This window comes from Plecotus auritus (genome assembly GCF_963455305.1).
Source record: "Plecotus auritus genome assembly, chromosome: 7".
NCBI classification, from domain to species: Eukaryota; Metazoa; Chordata; class Mammalia; order Chiroptera; family Vespertilionidae; genus Plecotus; species Plecotus auritus.
In genome coordinates, this window is record NC_137774.1 from 59,410,833 (window position 1) to 59,418,871 (window position 8,039).

Here is an 8,039-nt window from a genome sequence, read left to right on the forward strand (position 1 = left end):
CTATTTGGATCCTTTTATTTCCTTCTCTTGCCTCATTGCTCTGGCTAGGCCTTCCAGCACTATGCTGAATAAGAGAGGTGAGAGTGGGCATCCTTGTCTTATTCCTGATGTTAGAGGAAAAGTTTTCAGTTTTTCAGCATTGAGCATATTAGCTGAGGGTTTGTCATATATGGCCTTTATTATGTTGAGGTACTTGTCTTCTACTCCTATTTTATTGAGTGTTTTAATCATAAATAGATGTTGTAAGTTATCAAATGCTTTTTTTTGCATCTATTGATAAGATCCTATCTAATAAAGAGGGAATATGCAAATTGACCATCACTCCATCACAAAGCTGGTGACGCCCATAACCACAAGATGGCGGTGCCCAGTCCCCTCAGCCCCACCGGAGTCCCCCAGTCCTTTCAGCCCAGCTTGGGGGGTGGCAGGTGCACAGTGCAGCCGGACCCACCCTCAGCCCCCCAACCACCCAGGGCAGGCCCGAGGCACAGGCAAGCCTCAGAAGGCAGCTGCCCAGCCGCCCAGGACCACTGAAGGCTCAGGTAACCAGGGCTGGCTGAGGCTTGCACTGCCAGCAGTGGCAGCAGCAGAGGTGTGATAGAGGCGTCGCCTTCCCCTGAACACCGGGTCACCTCCCGCCCCTGAAGGCTCCCAGACTGTGAGAGGGGGCAGGCCAGGCTGAGGGACCACCCCTCCAGTGCATGAATTTTCATGCACTGGGCCTCTAGTTATATAATATTTATCCTTTGTTTTGTTAATGTGGTGTATTACATTGATTGATTTGTGTATGTTGAACCACCATTGTGCCCCTGGTATAAACCCCACTTGACTGCGATGTATTATTTTTTGATGTATGATTGTATTTGATTTACTATTATGATATTTAGAATTTTTGCATCTCTATTCATGAGAGATAGTGGTCTCCAGTTTTCTTTTTTGTTATCATCTTTGCCAGGTTTTGGTATCAGGGTTATATTGGCCTCATAGAATGTGTTAGGAAGTATTGTCTCTTCTTCAGTTTTTGGAAGACTTTGAGAAGGACAGGTTTTAAATCCTCTTTGAACATTTGGTAGAATTCATTGGTGAAGCCATCTGGTCCTGGACTTTTATTTTGGGGAGGTTTTTGGTGATTGTTTCAATTTCCTCACTGCTGTTCTATTTAAATTTTCCAATTCTTCATGATTTAGCCTAGGAAAGTTATATATTTCTAGGAACTTACCCATTTCTCTAGGTTATTGAATTTGGTGGCATATAGTCTTTCATAATATTCCAGTATGGTTCCTTGTATATCTGTGATGGCTGGGGTGACTTCTCTCTTATTTCTGATTTTGTTTATATGGGTCTTTTCCCTTTTTCCCTTAGTGAGTCTAGCCAGGGGTTTGTTAATTTTATTAATCTTCTCAAAGAGCCAACTATTTGTTTCATTGATTTTTTTTTTTTGTATAGTCTTTTTGTTCTCTGTTTCATTTAAGTCTGCTCTAATTTTTATTATTTCCTTTCTTCTGCTGACTTTGGGTTGCTTTTGTTCTTTTTCTAGTTCTTTGGGATGTGATGTTAGGTTGTTTACTTGGGGTTTTTCTTGTTTCTTGAGATAGGCCTGTAATGATATAAACTTCCCTCTTATTTCTGCTTTTGCTGCATCTCAGAGGTTTTGAGGTGCTGTATTGTCATTCTCATTTTTCTCTATATATCGTTTGATCTCACCTTTTATTTCTTCTTTGACCCAGTCATTTTTTATTAGTATGTTGTTTAATCTCCACGTGTTTGTTGGTCTATTTACTTATTTTTGTGTGTGATTGATTTGTAATTTTAAGGCATCCAGGTCAGAGAATATGCTTGGTATAATTTCAATCTTCTGGAATTTGTTGATGCTAGTTTTGTGGCCCAATATATGGTCTGTCCTTGAGAATGTTCCATGTGCACTGGAGAAGAATGTATAATCTGATATTCTGGAATGAAAGGGTCTGTAAATGTCAATTATGTCCAAATGGTCCAGTCATTTAAGGCCAATATTTCTTTACTGATTTTATGTTTGGTTGATCTGTCTAGAGCTGTCAATGAGTATTAAGGCCTCCAACCATGATTGTGTTTTGATCTGTTTCTCCGTTTAGTTCTGTGAGTAGTTTTATATCTTTTGGTGCTCCCTGGTTGAATGCATATAAAGAAGTGTTATATGTTCTTGATGTAGTGTTCCCTTTATCATTATAAAGTGTCCATCTTTGTCTCTTGTTATCTTTGTTAACTTGAAATCTATTTTTTCAGATGTAAGTATGGCTACACCTACTTTTCTTTGGGTGTTATTTGCTTGGAGAATCATTTTCCACCCTTCCACCTTGAGCCTAACTTTGTCTTTGCAGCTGAGATGTGTCTCCTGAAGGCAGCATATGGTTGGGTTTTGTTTTTTATCCACTCTGATATTCTGTGCCTTTTTATTAGTGAATTCAGTCCATTTACATTTAGGGTAATTATTGATGTATGAGGATTTTTTACAGCCACTTTATCTTTTGTTTTCTGGTACCTCTGTGCCTTTATTGGCTCCATCCCTTTGTGTTTCTGCCTGTTGTTTTTGTTTGGTGGTGTTCCATACTTCTTTCCCACTTTTTTAAGCAATGTATCCCAGTTTTGTTTTGTTTTTGTGTGTGGTTACCTTTAGGTTTATGACAAAGAAAGTTTCATATATACAGTAGTCCTTTTTCTTTTGAATGAATCTGATCTCCATTCTCCTTTGCAAATTCAGACCTTTTCCCCATCTCCTTGTACGTTTGGTTGTCATAAATTTTCCCTGTTTATGCTATTAGTTTGTTGGTGATTGTACTCATAGTGTTGTGACATTATGTTCTTTGTTTCAGGTAGAATAACCCCCTGGGGTATTTCCTACAATGGCAATCTTCTGGTGATGAATTCCCTCAGCTTCTGTATGTCTAAAAAATTCTTCATTTTGTCTTCATATTTAAAGAATAACTTTGCTGGATGTATTATTTTGGGCTGATAATTACTCTCTTTCAGTCATTTGAATGTTTGTTCCACTCTTTTCTGGCTCATAGAGTTTCTGTGAAGCCCATGAAAAACTAATGGCCTTTCCTTTATAGGTCCCTTTCTTCTTTCCTTTGGATGCCTTACAAATTCTTTCTTTGTCATTAATTTTCCACTGTTTTAATGCACTGTGCCTTGGAGAGGGCCTATTTGGATAGAAGTATCTAGGTGTTCTGTTTGCTTCTTGGATTTGAGGATCTAGTTCTTTCCATATGTTTGGGAAGTTCTCATCTACTATGTTTGAATAGGCTGCCCATTTTCTTCTCCCTCTTTTCTTCTGGGGTGTCTATTATTCTAATACTAGGGGCCCAGTGCACGAATTTATGCACTTTGAAAGGAACTGTGGACCGCGAGGCTGCGGTAGGCACAGGGGTGGGTCTCGGCCGATCCTCCATGCCCCCGCCCGGCCCTTCCCGCTGCAGCCCCCTGGTCCCCTATCTGCTGGCAGCCCTGCTCCCACTGCCATTGCTCCAATGTGTTGAAGGTGCTGGCCCCACTCACACCCACTGAAGGCACAGAGCAATTGGGGCCAGCGCCAGCAGCGGTTATGAGCAGAGCCAGCACTGTCAGTGGGTGTGAGCAGCAGCTCCGGCGCCGGCAGCAGGTATGAGTGGGGCCAGCACTGGCAGCAGGTGCAAGTGCTGGGCAGGACTGTGGTACGTGGGAGCAAAGAATTTTCAGTAACCACCAGAGCTTCGCCCCAATGACAGCCACTGGAGCCCCACCTTGGTCTGGTGCCCCTGCTCACTTGCTCCACCATCCCACCATGGCCAATGCCTGCCATGTTCTGTGCATGACCCCTGGTGGTCTGCGCATGTCATAGCAACTGGTTGTTCGGTTGTTGGGTTTTCGGTCTATTTGCATATTAACAATTTATTATATAGGATTGTCTTTCTAATGTAGTCAAATAGTTCTTGTAGAGTTTTTGTGTGTGTTATGCTCAAGTCTCTCTCTTCTTCTCTCTTACGCTTTTTTTTTCAGTATTTTTATCTTGAATATCACTAATTCTTTCCTCCATCTGCTCCATTCTGTTTCACTGGTTCATTCTTGATCTCTTTTATTGAGTTCTTCACCTCCAGAATTTCTGTTTGGTTCTTTTTTAAAGTTTCAGTCTCCTTGGTAAAGTACTCATCTTGTTCATTGATTTGTTTTCTACGAGCAATAAATTGTCTGTCTGTATTTTTTTGCATCTCATTCAGTATTTTCAGAACTGCAATTTTGAATTCTCTTTCATTTTGTCACATATTTCTATGTCTTTAAGTTTGTTTTCTGGAGATTTTTTATTTTATTTCCAATCTGCCTCACTTCCTTGGTTATTCATGGTATTTGATGGATTCCTTTCTCTGTCTAGGCATCAATATGTGAGTGGCAGTTCTCTAGCAGATTAACAAAATGAGGTCTTCTCTTATTTCCCAGCAGATGGCACTGAATCACAAGGCTTTAGCTCTGTGAAATCCTAGTGCTGTCCTCCACAGCCAGACCCTGCCAGCAGTATAGCTGTGGTGCATGGTGGGGGGAAGAGGGGTGCTGGGGAAACCTGCCAGCTCCTTTGTTGTTTTGCCCTCCCAGTAATGGTGACCTAGACTTCTGTGGGGTTCCCCTCTGCCATGCCCAGCCCCACAACCAGTCACAAAGTGCACCCTTTGCTCATGGAAGAAAGTGGTTCTGTAGTACCAGTTCTTGGGTTTGCAGATAATACGCTCTCCAACCCGACACCAAGGGCAAAGGGAGGCGAGCTCTGGGAGGGTATAAGGTGGCAGGGCTCCATGCCTTTGTTTCTCTGCCTGGAACGTGGACCACCTAACAACCAAGGCAATACCCCCATGCTGTATCATTCACAGGCCTCTGGGCTCAGCTGCAGCTCATACTACTGGCTCCTACAGGAACACTTGCAGAATTTCTCTGCTCCTCCAGCCTGAAAGGAGCACCAGCCAAAACCGGATACGTCCTTGCTCTATGCTGAGCCCTGCTGTGAGCTCCTGGCTACAGTGCTGGGTCCGTGGCTGTCTCAGCCTTTCCCATCTCATCTCCCCCTTTTGCTCTCATTTGCCCACCTTAAATATTTCAGTATGTGGATATCTCAGGCTTGCTTGTGTATTGAGCAGGGAATCCTTTGTTGAGTTGAGGCTGTTCAAATTGTTGAAACTTCAAAGGGGAGAGACCAAGGGGAGCTCTCATGCTGCCATTCCTCTGATGTCCACATCATCTATCTTAACCAATGGCACCACTGCTTTTATAGGTCACCTGGTCACCTAGTCACCCAAACTGGAAACCTGGCTTCTTCCCTACAGCCAGATGCCACAGTCACCCCTTAGCATTCTCCCCACTCCCAGCACCCTGTGCTTCCTGGAACCTGGCCTATCCACAGCTCCTGCCTGGTCCACAGCTTCTCCCCCACATTCCTCTGCTCTAGTCAATCTGTGGTTCTCTAGACTCTTCCCTACAACTAGACCTTTGCATGTTCCTTCTGCCCGAGTCCCTCTACTCCCAGCCTCCTACTACTTATCACTTAGGTCTGCCTCTTCCAGGAAGCCTTCCCGAAGACCCACAGGCTTGCTAGGCTTTTCTTCTCTGCTCCTGCCTGTCTGAGCTGATTTCAATCACACCCTCTTGCCTGTTAATTTATCTGTTGCTCTCTGAAGGCTATAAGACCTTTGTGGACAGGGATCCTGTCTTTGCAGTTTTAACCAGTACCTAGTATTTGTTGAGTAAACAAGGTGACAAATCACAATATGCATGCTTCAGACCCTCTCCTGTGGTAATGCCCCAGTTTATGGCTTAGTCCGAGCCTTTGTCAAGCCTTGGTGGAGCGAGGCAAGAGCCTGCCTCAGGCACTTGCATCTGCTCTTCCCCCTGTCTGCAGTGTTCTTCCTCAGGTATTCCCACTTCATTCTCTTACTTCTCTCAGCTCTGCTTATCAGAGAGACTTTCCCAATCCCCCCATGTGAGGCAACGCCCTATATTTCTATTACTCTTAGTTTTTATCCCCAAAAGTGTTTATTACCACCTGACATTTTAATAGTTATTGTTTCAATGTATCCCCCTTTCAAAAATAAGCTCCTCACCAGCAAGGGCTGTGTTTTGATTACTTGCTATTTCCCTGCTGCCTAGAAAAGTCTGGCCTTGAATTTATGCTCAAAATATCTATTAAATATTGAGCTAAGTAACTGGAAGAAAGCAGGAAAAGATAAAGGAAAGGAAAAGAAACAGAGGGACAAAAGGATAAATTCGGATCTCCTTTCTTTGCCCCGTGTTTTTATTTTTCTGTGTGTCCCTTTGCACCTGAGTTGGAGTATGATGAGTCTGCACCTGGCCCAGTCAGGCACAACTGAACATAGACTGATTCCAGACAGCTGGGCTGTGCACGGGGTCCCATGCAGAGCTTCACGTGAAAGCAGCAGGCGTGGGTTTCGCTGTGTGTTTACGTGTGATAAGAGGTCCCTAATTCAAGACAGGCTGTCCCTGCAGGCCCCTTTTCCGATAAGCCATGTGTGGCTTTCCCTGAGACCACAAGCTCTCATACTGCGTCAGGAGCTTAGTCTCCTGGAAAGCCGCAGCTGGCGTCCGGGAGGCAGCTGGCGTCCGGGCAGACATTTCCCATCAGCACCGGCTTCCTCTGCCCACTTGGCAAAGAAGTCAGACACCTTTGGGATGTCTGGGTCCCTTGGCCCAGCAGCCCCTTGGTTTCTGGTTGTGCCTCCAAGGAGCTTCCAGGAGGTCCCCCTTGCAAAGCATTCCTCCTGATGGGAGTGAGGGGCCTGCTCTCTGCTGCCGTGGCTCTGTGAACAGGTCTGCATCCTGGGGAACTGGGAGGGGCATGTGCAGTGCAGGGAAGGGACCCTAGGACGTGCCAGGTTCATCGTCTCTAAGGATTGTGAGACCTCTGAAGGCAGGGACTGTGTCTGTCTGGTTCCCTGGTGTTTCACCAGCACTAAGCCTAGTGCCTCACACATCCTGGTGCTGGAAAACTGAATGAGCCCTATGGGACATCGCTACTATCCCCGTTACAGAAACAGCAGCCCCCATTTTCTCTCCATTTATGCAATGCCTGAAGTGCTTGTTACCGTCTCCTTCCCCTGCCAGACCTTAAGACCCAAAAGGGCAGGGAGTGTGTCACCTACATTCATGCTGTAACCCCAGCAGCTAGCACATAGTAGGTGCTCAGTACTAAGTAATGAACGGATGGATGAATAAATAGATGGGTGAAGCTCGGAGACACTGTGCATTTTGTCTAAGGTCACACAGCAGCACCAGAGTTGACCACTCTGGGGACTCCATGCAGGCAGGGCAGGAGTCTGGTTTTCCTCACACGGGGTCCTCGGCACATGAACAACGCTGACAAAGAGTAGGTGCTCAGGAAATGCCAAGGAGTGTGTGAATGGCTTCACAGACTGAGCGCTCCTAAAAGTGTTGTTTTGCCACACTTGTTAAGGAGATGGGCTCGAGGGCAGGCACAAGTCCCATTTTGAGAGAAGGCAGCACTTAAAGACAAGGGCCGTGTTTTAGTAGCAAGGGTGAAAGGGATGAGAAAAAGAGCAGGCTGGATAGAGTGTGAGCCCCCTTTCTGCATCACCGCCCCAGCCACAGGAAGTGGCCTGGGAGCCAGACCATGGGCGTTCCAGCTGCCAATCACTGCAACATCAGGGTCAAGGAGGCTGCCAGGAGCAGAGGCAGACAGCCCTTCACGAGCCTGGGAAGGACAGAGGTTATGCCCGGGGCCACTGGCAGCACTGTGGTGCCTTGGCGAAAGCGAAGTTTGGACGCCTCTCCTAGACTGGCCAGTTAGGAAAGGACACCTTCTCTGGGTGGGTCATGTAGAAAAGGGAAACTTCTCCTTATCTGTCCTAAGAGCCAATTAGAAAAAGGTGCCACTCTGGGTTGAAAAACAGAAAAAGGCGCCCTCCCAGGTGGATCAGTTGGAAGGAGACAGCCTTTCCTCTGGCACTGGGCTTGGCATCCCCTCAAAAGGGCCCTGTGTGCAGGTGCCACCTGCTCCGCCATTCTCG